Source organism: Castanea sativa, chromosome 11, assembly GCF_040712315.1.
Source record: "Castanea sativa cultivar Marrone di Chiusa Pesio chromosome 11, ASM4071231v1".
Classification (NCBI taxonomy): Eukaryota; Viridiplantae; Streptophyta; class Magnoliopsida; order Fagales; family Fagaceae; genus Castanea; species Castanea sativa.
The window spans coordinates 62,365,825-62,378,541 of record NC_134023.1 but is presented as its reverse complement, the minus strand read 5'-3'; the positions used below and the strand labels follow the sequence as shown (position 1 = coordinate 62,378,541).

At 34.6% G+C, this 12,717-nt stretch overlaps 2 pseudogenes; both read right to left on the bottom strand.

Annotated features, from left to right (window-relative positions):
• Positions 1-253: 253 nt before the first annotated feature.
• Positions 254-3,540, bottom strand: LOC142615114 (F-box/kelch-repeat protein At3g23880-like; annotated as a pseudogene).
• Positions 3,541-11,035: 7,495 nt separating this feature from the next.
• On the bottom strand, positions 11,036-12,060 carry LOC142616887 (uncharacterized; annotated as a pseudogene).
• Between the last annotated feature and the right edge of the window lie 657 nt (positions 12,061-12,717).

Here is a 12,717-nt window from a genome sequence, read left to right as displayed (position 1 = left end):
TAAAAAAGAGAGCCTGAATCCATCAGGTCCATCACTCCCAAAAGAGAATGTAGAGATTTTCTCCTACTCCTTCAACAAAAGAAATAATGAACTTCTATTTCAACTAGGAAAAGAAAAACAACACACAATCCTTATTCAACTAGAAAAAGGGAAATATTGTAAATTCAACTAGAAAAAAGAAAACAACACAAAATCTCATTTTAACTAGGAAAATGAAAACAGTAAAGATGCAAAAAATTTCTTACAATTGATCTGCAACAAACATGCAAAGCAATATGCTCATGCTCTATCAATTGGTTAAAAATTAGAAGTCAATGGTCAAAATTACATGGAAACCAAAAGTTCAACAAATCCCATATAATCTTAGCAACCAATACAAGAAGAAATAAATAAGTAGAAATTAGTACCGCAGGCAAACAGCATCCCCCATGGGGTCATGTAAAAAAAAAAACATAGGCCAATGAAATTGACCGGACCATGCTTACTAATTTATATAAATGCACTGACTACTTCCATTTCAATGAGCAGCAGTTTAAAAATGTGGTGACTTTAAAGTATTCTTTCAATTTTTCTCTAGGTCTTCCTTGTTTTCAATTTTTTTCTAGGTCTTCCCTGGTAATTAAAAGATGTTGAAGCAAAAGAAATAGAAGCACTACCAGAATTCGGTTTCAACCAGGGAATGCCAATTGTTGCCAAGGTTGGTGTATATGGGAGCACAGTGGCCTGAACTTTAGTCATATGCCTCAGGTACAAACCATTAAAGAAGAATCTTGGCCTTCCAGTTTTGAAATCATACGAACATAACCTACCTCGTATAGACAAATACACAACTTTATCATGGAAAGTTTGAGCGTCCACTACAAAAGAATCCCGAATCAACATTTCAGGAGAGTACCGTACACGATGGATATAATGATCCCTTGATTCTTCACCAAATTGATCTATATTTATATGGTGCTTAAGAACCCAAATGGGCTTACAAGGATCTGTTAACATCCAGACCCTAAGTTCAGACATATCTATACACACATAATGAAGATACCCATCTGAATCCCCAAGGCAAGCCAGTCTTGCACCTCCATCCAACCACTTAGAACCTGGTACTGTAATGACTCCAGATAACTCCTCATCCACCTCAAAAGTGATAATGTTCTGATTCCTCGTCAACCAGTAAAACCTTCCATTAACATAAATATGTTTGTTCTTGTGAAGCTCATCCATGCAATAGCACACTTCAAGGGAAGTTTTCCATTTCCCTGTCTATGATGAGTAGATCACAAAGGAGTAGGAATTTTGGTCATGTTTTGGACGCTGAATGCTGACCACTTTAAAGCAAGGGATCATCTTTGCTGAAGAACCAAATGGGTAGAAAGCCAATCCGAGGATGCTACCAACATGACAGTCAGTGGGTCTCAAGGTTAACCGTTCCTGGGTCATTGGGTTCCAAACAACTATCTCCAGCACCTCTACATCTCTAGTTCAACGACTTCTATAACAGATGACTCCATCACATGAAGCCATAACGACAGAAGTCGGTTGAGGGAAACTTTCATCCATCAATTTAAATATGCCCAATTCACCATTAACACTAGCGTAAAGGAAATAATCATCTCCACAAAAATTCCCCCCATACTCCTCAAGCTCTTGAACAAGGAGTCCCGAAATGCATCTTGACCTCTGATGGTGAATACGCACAAAGGATGGATCAGATATAACGCTCGTCCATCTCTTGGAGACACACTTGCACCTTAAAAGGTTCTTAGCTGACAAGCGACTTAAAATTTCCATTGCTAAATCTTCATTTGTAAAAATGACTTCCATTTTTCTTATGAACAAAAACCCAAGTTATAACAGGCTGGAGATGATACAAACAAGAAAGTATTACTATAAAGTATAATAAACCCAAGTCATAACAGAGATACTCACTTCAAAAATAACAGAGGTCCAAACTAATGTCCCAATTAATACAGTTTTCAAGACCTGTAAATACAGTTCACTTTTGTCCTATATTGACATTTGACTCCAATTGAAGAAGCAGAGTGGAAGACATACGGAGTGTTTTATTTATTCTCTAGACTCCGCTATATGTTAAGGGTCACATAAAACACATTTCACTAGGATAATTTATTATTGTATACAAGCATTTTCCCATAATGCTTCTCTGTTTTCTACGAAGTATGGAGGATGCATAGCTTGAAGCTATGTAAAAAAGTAAAGTTGGACCCTCTGGAATTCCATAGGAAAATTAAGGCTGCTATGGCAAGTTTTGCCCGAAGAACGCAAATGATAAGTATAGTATATTAAGGGATAAGAAAGAAGGGTTAAGAGGTTTTTTATAAAAACTCAAAAGTGGTTGGGTGTGTTACATGAACGCTTCAATAGGAAAATAAAAAACTTTGATTTTTGTTGAAAAGAGCTAAGAAGAGCTGGGAATCTAATTTCTGTACAATTTGTGAATAGTGTACAGTTGAAAAAGAAAAAGAACCATAATCAAATTTCTCCCAATTCTCATAAAACTTAATAAAGTTGTCTTTGAAAACCAAAATCATGAAAATTCCGAGTCCTAACTTCTCAAAAGATTTTTAAAATGCAAGAAAAAAAAAACCAACATTAACGTAGTCCTCTCTTAAAGTTGATTTCTCTCATTTTAAATTCCAAACTTCTCTCTCAGCAACCAAACAGAGCAAGAAGATTAATCCATATAAACTCAAAAAAAAAAAAAAAAAAAGCTGTCTTTACTACTTTGTTTATTGTCTGTTGTTGCATGATAGAATCTATTTTGTTTTTCTTATAAGTACCTGCAAAAATATTTTAAAGCTTATCTTTTTATTTTATTTTTTTAAATGTATTAAAAGAAATATGTGCCTCCTCTCTTATAACTACAACCCCATCCCCTATCTCAAATTCTACACTTACATCACATACATAGACAACTGATCTTCCCACCCTAATGCTCTCAGTTTCTAGCCTTTTTTAGTCCCTCAAATTCCTTTCTAAACTCAGTTACCTAGGCCTTTGCACAGCCACAGCATTAAATTCTCCAAAATATAGTTTTGTCTTAGAAAACACAAAGCATGAAATTCAGAGGCCTAAACGTCTCAAAAGTTTTGGAAAACAAATAGGATGAAAAGGGATTCCATAAAATTGTGACAATCATAACATAGTCCTCCTCTTGTGACAGTAAAATTGATATCTCTCAATTAAATACCAAATTTCTGTGTCTCAGCAACCAAACAGAGCATGAAGATTAATCAATATAGATTCAAACAATACAAAAGAAGCTATGTTTACTACCTGTATGATTTTTGCATCACATCAAAGGATCATTCAGAGAGAGATAGATGATAGTTCTGATAATAAAAATCAGATGAAACAGAGTTTTTTTTTACCTTTCTAAATAGCAGAGAGACCGATCATAGTCTATGTTTTCCCGGAGAGTGTGGAAAATAAAACATCATCGTACGCCGACCAAACTGATTTTTAGATTCGGCGATATGTACTTAGGGTGTTTTTTTTTTTTTTTAAACTTCGATGGTTTCTAGATTCGGTGATAAGTGTTTTGTGGTGAGTTCGAACTTAACTCGAGTTAGGAATACTTTTTGGGTTTCCATGCATTCATGTAATTATGACAAGTGAGTTGAGAACTTGAGAGCTGTAAAAAATAAAAAATAAAAAATAAAAATTGTTTATTCCAAGAGCTGAGGTTAAAAAGTGAATCTTCAACTTTTTATCTCACCCGTTAGTTTAGTACCAGTGTACAATTAAAAAAATTACAATTACAAATATATATAGTTTCAAATTATATCTAGTGGGTTTTTCTCTCTCCTCTTTCAAGGAGCGTTTTCTCACTGTAGGTGAGACTTTTCTTTACCATTGTCAGTAGTTTTTCTTTCTTATTATACCTAGCATATTTCCTACCTAAAAAAAAAAAATTTATACCTAACGTAAGAGTCATTTTTTAAGCCACAGATAGGCCAAAATGGGTAAATAACCCTGGGCTGCGTTTGAGAGCTTGGATTTGTATTTGAAATCAAGCATTGATTTTAATAGTTATTTCAAATTAAAGCATTTTAAAGGTTCAAAATCCTTAGTGAATTTGTCAATTCAAACTCTTAACCTTTTTTAAACTATCCAAACAAGTTATTTGGATTTTAATCATTTAAATTTAAATCCAAATGCCTAAATCATATCATCCAAACACACCACTATTTTGAAAAATATGTAGCAAATTGTCACTTTTTTCAAACTATTTAGCAAAATGTTCATGTTTTGAAACTCATGGCAAAATCGAGTTCTTCTGAACTCAATATCATAAAAATCAAGTTCCATGTGCTTTGTGCCATGGTGGATGTCTCTAATGCGACTTTTCTGATTTAAAAAGGCCACATAGAACTCAATTTTAGAAATATTGAGCTCGGTATAATTTCTTTTTAAAATACAACTCAATATATGTAAAATCGAGTACTTTGATAAAAAAAATTTAAAAGAGATCAATACTGAAAGTAGTGGTCTAGTTGTTTTGTGCAGCAGTGCCTTAGGCTTGTACTGATCTTTCTTTCTATTTCTTAGATTCTCACACTTATGTAAGGAAAGAAGGAAATGTCCAAAATGTGCCACCTCAATTAAAATTTATTAATTCAACTTAGCACATTTAATTGTGGTTAAACTAATAGTTAATACTGGTTTACCTATGGTTTTAAAAACCAGATTTGCCTCCAGTTCCCAGTTTTTAAAGGTTTTTGCCAGACCGGACTTGTATCCTGTTCCTGGTTGAACTAGTCGAACAGGCCGGTCCGGTCTGGTTTTTAAAGCATTGGGTTTACCTAAAAGCAAAAGAAACAAACACAAAAAGAATAACTTTGAAAGTCATTGGGCTGCCGTACGGTGGCCACTAGGGTTGTTGGTTATGGCGATGGTGGACTGCTGATTCTCTAGAAGCCAGGACTTGGAATTAGGGAGGCAGTTCCTGGTTTTTAAAGGTTTTTGCCAGACCGGACTTGTATCTTGTTCCTGGTTGAACTAGTCAAACAGGCCAGTCCGTTCTGGTTTTTAAAGCATTGGGTTTACCTAAAAACAAAAGAAACAAACACAAAAAGAATAACTTCGAAAGTCATTGGGCTGCTGTATGGTGGCCACTAGGGTTGTTGGTTATGCCGATGGTGGACTGTTGATTCTCTAGAAGCCAGGACTTGGAGTTAGGGAGGGAGCTCTGCTGTTCACTGTGTGCAGTAGATCCAACCTTTGACTTTACTACTTAACCACTACAGATTTTTGTTTAAAAATTTTAAAGGACCTGGTTGTTTGTTTTGGGTAAAATAGGTTGATTAGCTTAATTTTTGTTAGTTTTATTATTGGTAATTTTTGCTGTTGGGTTAATTTTTTTAGACTTGTATATTTTGTTTTAGATTTAATCTATTAATTTTTATTGCCTTTAAAAGGTGGAAAATGTTACAACAAAAAACTTTTTACAAATTGCTAATGTAATGAGTGGTTATTAGTAAGTAAAAAGTGATGCAAGTGTGCAAACTAATAATATTTTGCTACTACAATAGTTTGTAAAAATGTTGTAAAAAAATAAGAATTTTTAAACATTCATAAGAATCTTAAAACATGACCCCATATCAAATGCTACATAAAAGAATTGATGGCACTGTTAAAAGTGAAGGGGGGGGGGGGGGGAAATAGAATCTTATTAAACAAATTTTAACCACTTACAATCTCTTTTATATTATTGATTGACTTTCCTAGCTCGAAAAGGCAACTCCACCATGTTATTAACAAATTTGACGTAGAATAAGATAATGAGAGAATAAAAACCAAATAGGAGATCACCATACACTCTTGGCGTGATGGTCGTTTTACAAATTAAAAGTTATTATGGGGTGGAGGGGGAGGGTAAGGGCCAAAGTTTAAGTCTCCAAAAGAAAACTTCACATTTATATATATTTAGATTATGTTAGAGTAGAATTTCTATCTTGTAAAAAAAAAAAAAAAAAAGTAGAAGAGTAGCCTATGTGCAAGGACGGATGTTTTTTGTCCAACATTTTGGTCATTTAGCAAAAGAATTTAGGGTAATTTTGGTATTGAGAATCCAAAAAGGTGCAAAACAAGAACCTGATTTAGATTAAAATTAAAAAGCTTGCTTTTAATTTCTTTTGTTTTGTTTCATCCAATTGTTATGTTACTTACTTTTCGTACTCATTCAATGAGAAATTTCTTTTCTCTCATCTTCGTCTCTGAGTTTAGCTTCTAAAAAAAATACAAACAATTATATTTGCAATTTTTTTCACAAATTTTATATAGGCAATTAGATGTAAAATTTGGGACTAAAATAATGGTTATAAATAATAGACCTTTTTTTAAGCTGATTATTTATTTGCCATATTCCAATTTAGGGACATGGATTTTAAATTTAAATCGTAGCTGTTCAATTTCCTTAGGTACGGTGGACTCCTTCAAGATTTGGTAGATATAACGTGAATTGGGCTTTTACATTATAATTCCTCTTTGAATTCAAAAGAAATGCAAGTGACCAAGTGATTGCTGCTAAGAGTTCAAAATTGTCTTCTTAGGCCTCTTGATTGGATTCATTTGTTTTTGTTAAGGTTGTCACTATCGACATCCTACGTAGGATTGTGAGAGGTAAGTGAGATCGTAAATTATACGATCGGATTGTGGATTGTAAGATCCTACATTATTTGAGAAAAAAAAATGCATATTAGTATGTTAAATAATCACATAAATATACATTCATTGATATAATTACCATACATAACTACATCCATTTGTAAGCATCATTTAAAGAAGCCAAAAACCTCAAAATGTGACACTCTATTGGGATATTTTTTATTTGGATCTAACTAACACTCTCTCTACATTAGAGTGGAAAAACTTGGTTTATTGGGATTTTATTCAACTGAGCCTTTTGTCAAGTTAAAGAAGATTACAAGAAAGCAAGGTTGTTTGGGATCGTCAGAATTGTACAATCCTACCGATCCTGAATGATCGCAAAGATTCGAATCGTTTTGGGCAGGTGAGGTCGTAAAATCGTAAGATCGTAAGATCCAGATTGAGATTTTGACAACCATGGTTTTTGTTATGGTTGCTATCATTCGGTTTTGTTCATAATTTGGTTCGTTTGAATTGGATAATAAAGAGTCAGTTCAACACTTAAGGCTTTACTACCTTTTGCTCCTACATTTAATGGTACTTTTTTGAGTTTTTTTTTATGGTTTACATCTTATGAAAGTTTGAGGTATTTTGATCACCTAGATTTACCCACTTAACCCTGGCTTTCTGCTTGAGAAAACATTTTTCAACCAGCAAAAGAGTTTTGCGTTAAGTGAAGACACTATTTTCTTTAGAAGCAAGGGTAAGGTCACCAGGTCTTTGGAGCATTCTATTTTGAACTAACTCAAGATTTAATCCGACTTTTATGACCTTTTGATAAATAGTTAAATCCAACCAAAAACCTATTTATTCATACCTAAAATCCTTTTCATAGCCTTCAACTTGTTATAAATCCTTTACATAAGAAGTCCTTATGCTCAACCAAAAAATGGTAAAACTTGAAAAGGTTTAGGACCAGATAGATAAGGAAGATGTCGTATATGCAATGAGATTTGGTGTGTGATCTTTGAGAGGTTTTTTTTTTTTTACCATTTAGCATGATTTCCCTAACATATTTTTTATGTGGCGCAGGAAAACCAAACATAATAGTTATGTAGCAGAAGTAGAACCTAGGTAGTGAGATCGGATCAGAGAAGAGAAAGGGAGAAACATATTTGGAGAAGAGAAGAGCTCCGATCAACGCTAGAAGGATCTTGTGTTTTTTTCAAACTGTAGTTCCACTTGAACTGTTTTTAGTCTGCCTTTACTTTGCCACCACTTAGAACTTGAGTCTTTGAGACTCAAGTTCCTTTATTGAACTCAAGCCTTTGAGACTAGAGATGCAACTTAAAATAATATGTTTGTTTCTGATGCTACAAAACGAAAACATTAGAAAAATCATGCTAAATGGCAAAAAAACACCAATGATATGATATACCAAAAGCCAAGAACTCCATGAAGGCATGATCAAATCTAGTTAACCACTCCATGTCACACGAGCTTGACTAACTTTTTACCTAACTTCATCATGGAAGGTTAAGAGAGTATTCAGTGCTAAATGATTCGGCTGTATATAGTCCTAGGAAAACCTCTCAAAATGGAGAATCTAACCATTGATGGATGCTCTTCAGGATATTGATCTATATTCAAATGGTGCTGGAGAACCTAAGTGGGCTTACACGGATCTGCTAATATCCAGACCCTAAGGTCAGACAGATCTACATGTACATATTGAAATCACCCCACCCCACCAAAATCCCCAAGGCAAGCCTTTCTTAAACCTTCATTCTTCATATTGAAATCACCCCTCGAAAATCCCCAAGGTTTTCCATTTTCTTGTCTCCAATGAATAGATCACAAAGGAGTAGGAATTCGTCATATTTTGGACTATAACAAGGGATAATCTTAGACGGAGAACCAAATGGGTAGAAAGACAATCCAAAGATATCACCAACATGGCAGATAGTGTCTTAGGGTTATCTATTCTCAAGTCAATGGGATTCAAACAACTATCTCAGGCACATCTAGATATCCAGTTTGACTTTGACAACTCTTTTAGTGTTCTTAACAATTTGCTCCTTTTATTTTTATTTCTCCTCCATAAATTCAGTAGTTTTTTGGGAGCCACAAATGATAAACTGAAGCCCACAATACCACTTTGCAAAGGGAGGCAAGAAAACCAAGCGGGCCATACCATCCTATTCAGAAGGGAAATAATTCACCAAGCAAGCCCCATGACATGCTCCTAAATTATCTTTGTAAAGAGCACTCAAAAAAGAAGTGACTCCTTCTCTCTATAACCCCTCCTACAGAAAAGACAAGCACAGTCCCCTGTTAAGCCCGATGCAGCTACCTTGCTCTTGTTGATCATATGTCCTTCAAGGAAAGCCAACCAATGAAACTATACTTAGCTTACACCAAGACAACTCTTCTTTCTTGCGTTGAATTTTTCCAAAAGAAGAAGCTGACGAGATTGCGTTGCACTTTTCCTTGACCTTCAGTAGATTCAGCTTGCACTGGATTCTAACCAGGTTTTCAGATCTTGTTAGCTTCCAGATTTGATCCTTACTCTTTAAAACACTAACTAAAATAGCTTAGCTTCAACGGCATTTACTACATCATAGACTATTCTATGTCCAGAAAATTTGATAAAAATACCTAAGTAGAATAAAAATTTTTTTTTTTTAAAAAAAAAAAAACGTTGAAGATGCCATCTATCTAGTCACACCCAAAATAAAATATAAAAGAAACCTCTTTACCCCAAATTTTTTTTTTTTGATAAGTCTCTTTCATCCCAAAACATTATAGCAACTGCATGTTTAGCCACTCCCCTAAGCTTCAATAATTTCCACCACCCCTATGTACACTCTTGGGGACCTTCACTATCTAGAGACATTTACCCAGTTGCCCTTCAAAAACACCTCATGGACCTATGCTACCCACAAGAAACCAGCTTGAGTGGACATATTCAATATGTGGCTTCTAAAGACTGCCATATTCCAATATTCCACCCTATTAAGCCCCAAACCTTCCATTTTGAGTGCATATTTTATCCCACTTAGGGAGCACTGCATGAGCATTCATGACCAGTACATCTGGAGGCCATGCAGCATCGAGTGAATTAAGAGTTTGCCTAAGAAAGAGGATTGCAATCCAAGAGTCAAGTCTTGCAGTGATCTTCTCGGTTAGAGGATTGCAATGCTTTGAGCTAAGCTTTCTAGTGATGAAGAGGTTTTTCAAACATATGATTGGGAGGTTTCCTGCTTTGAATTGCAGAACAGAAAGGATTTGTTGCTGGAGATCAGGAGTTACAGCAGCACAAAATACCAGAGAGACCATTGAACTCCTTCAGGGCATCCCTTATCAGTTGTTTTAAAGGAAGATCAGCAACTACAAATAGTAGAAGATCATCTATAAAAGTTAAATAAGTAATTCTTTGCCCTGCACATTGGGATGGAAGTTAAAGTTCTGAGATTCACTGAATCTTGATCTCGTTATTTTAATAAAAGCCTCCATTTCAAGGACAAAAAGATAGAGGATAACTAGCCCCTTGTCTAATACCTTTCCACACTTAAAAGTATCATCCAATTATAGTCATAAAATATTTTGGGCTTATGATACACCTTACTTATCAAAAGAAAAAATACCTCACAAACCCATCCCACCCATTTAACATTCATTCATATACATACTTACAAACGCTTAAAACTTATAAATTACCAAGAAACAAACACTGAGGAAAAAAAAATTGAAGAACACAAAGAACAGAAGAAACCAAGATTCCAGAAACCCTAGCTCTGAAGCACTAAGAAAATTGGAAAACAATGTACGGTAATATGGAAGAATGCCGGCGTTCTTGCCGGCTCAGGAGACTTTGTTTTTCATTCATCATAGGATCCCCGAGAGCTCTCATTTAAGGAATTCGTAATTGGTGATTGGCTTTGGTGAAACATTCGGGTTTTGAGAATTCGCAATCACATATAAAGTGGTTGAACTTTTGGATCAATTTTACCACCCCTAAATTTTCAGCGATAACCCCTCACCAACTCATGAGCAAGCAGGATGTTTTATATAGGCACACTAAAGAATATATTGGTGGGAAAAAAGGACAACGATTTTTGGTCACCAAGGTTTCCAAGAACCATATATAATTTATATAGGCACATGGAGATGTAAAAAGACTTTCGTTGTCAAAATTCCAAGTCATGCACATTCTACAACATAGAAATTTTCAGCTGAAGTAATGAAACAGTGACATATTTGAAGTGAAAACACATATAAAGCAATGCTTATGCTCTGCCAGTTGGTGAAAGATAGTTGGAATTACTGAGATACCAAAAATAACAACAAATTACCAATAATCTTAATCTCAGCACTCAATACAAGAAGATATAAAGAAATTTGATTAGTAAATATTAGTAACGCAGGCATACAACTTCCCACATGTCAGAGAAAAACTGAAGAGGCCAATGAAATTGATGATCGGCTCATGCTTTCTAATATAATTCCAATTCAATAAGTAGCAGTTTAAAACTGTATTGACCTTATCTTTACTTTCAATTTTTCTCTTGGTATTCCTTTGTAAGTATTAATAGAGGGTGAAACAAAAGAGATTGAAGCATCAATAGAGTTCTGTTCAATCAGGGAATGCCAATTGTTCAATATGGGTGCACAGGCCACAGAAGTTTAGTATAATGTTCCAGGTAAAATATACTAAAGAAGTATCTTAGCCTTCCAGCTAAAATCATACAAACATTGCCTACCTCGATCCGATAAACATTGCCTACCTCCAATAATCATATTCGTAACTTCATCAATGAAAGTTAAAGAGTATCCAGTGGTAAATGATGCCCAATATTTTCAGAACAGAACAGTTTATGAAGGAGAAACTGACGCTTTGATTCTACACGAAATTGATCTAGATTCAACTGGTGCTTAAGTACCCAATTGGACTTGCAAAGATCTATTAAAACCCAGACCCTACGTTCAGACATATCTACACATACATAATAAAGACACCAATCAAAATTCCCAAGGCAAGCCTTTCTTAATCCTCCATTCTTCATCTTAGGACCTAATACTGTAATGACTCCAGATAACTCCTCTCCCACCCAAAAAGTGATAACATGCCGAATTCTGTTCAACCAATAAAACCTTCCATTAAGATATATGTTTATTCTTGTGAAGCTTGTCCTTTTAATAGAAAACTTTAATGGAACTTTCCATTTTCCTGTCTTTGATGAGTAGAACATGAAGGAGTAGGAATTCTGGTCATATTCTTGCCTATAATCAGTATATTGCTCACCACCTTAAAACATGGGATAAAATCTTTGATGGCAAACCAAATGGGTTAAAAGACAATCCATAGATGTCTCCAACATGACACGCAGTGTGTCTTAGGGCCATTCATTATTGGATCATTGAGTTTCAAACAACTAAATCCCAGCACATCTAGATGTCCAGTTTGATGACTTACAACTAAATCCCAGCTCTAAGCCCAAAAATACACGTTTCAACTGAGGAAATGAAAACAGTAAATATATGAAAAAATGGTTACAATTGATCTGCAACAAACATGCACAGCAATATGCTCATTCTCCATCAATTGGTTAAAAATTAAGAGTCATAATTACTTGGAAACCAAAAGTTCAACAAATCCCATATAATCTTAGCAACCAGGACAAGAAAAATAAATAAATAAATAAAAATAATTTGAAATTAGTATCACAGGTAAACAGCATCCCCCATGGGGCCATGTCAAATAAAAACTTAGGCCAATGAAATTGACAGTTCCATGCTTTCCAATTTACATAATTGCACTGACTACTTCCATTTCAATGAGCAGTAGTTTAAAAATGGGGCGACCTTAACGGTTCTTTCAATTTTGTTCTATGTCTTCCTTGTTTCAATTTTTTTAGCATATGTGGTTTTTGGAATAAATAACTCTATAAGACCTTTAGCTGATATATGTAATTGTAGGCCATCTTGACATCGGTATAATACTTAGATAAAAGGCATTTTTAATGTCTATATTACTATATATGCATTGTTGTTGTTGTGCAGCCCTATTATGGTTTATGAGAGAAAGAATGATTGACTAGTACCCAG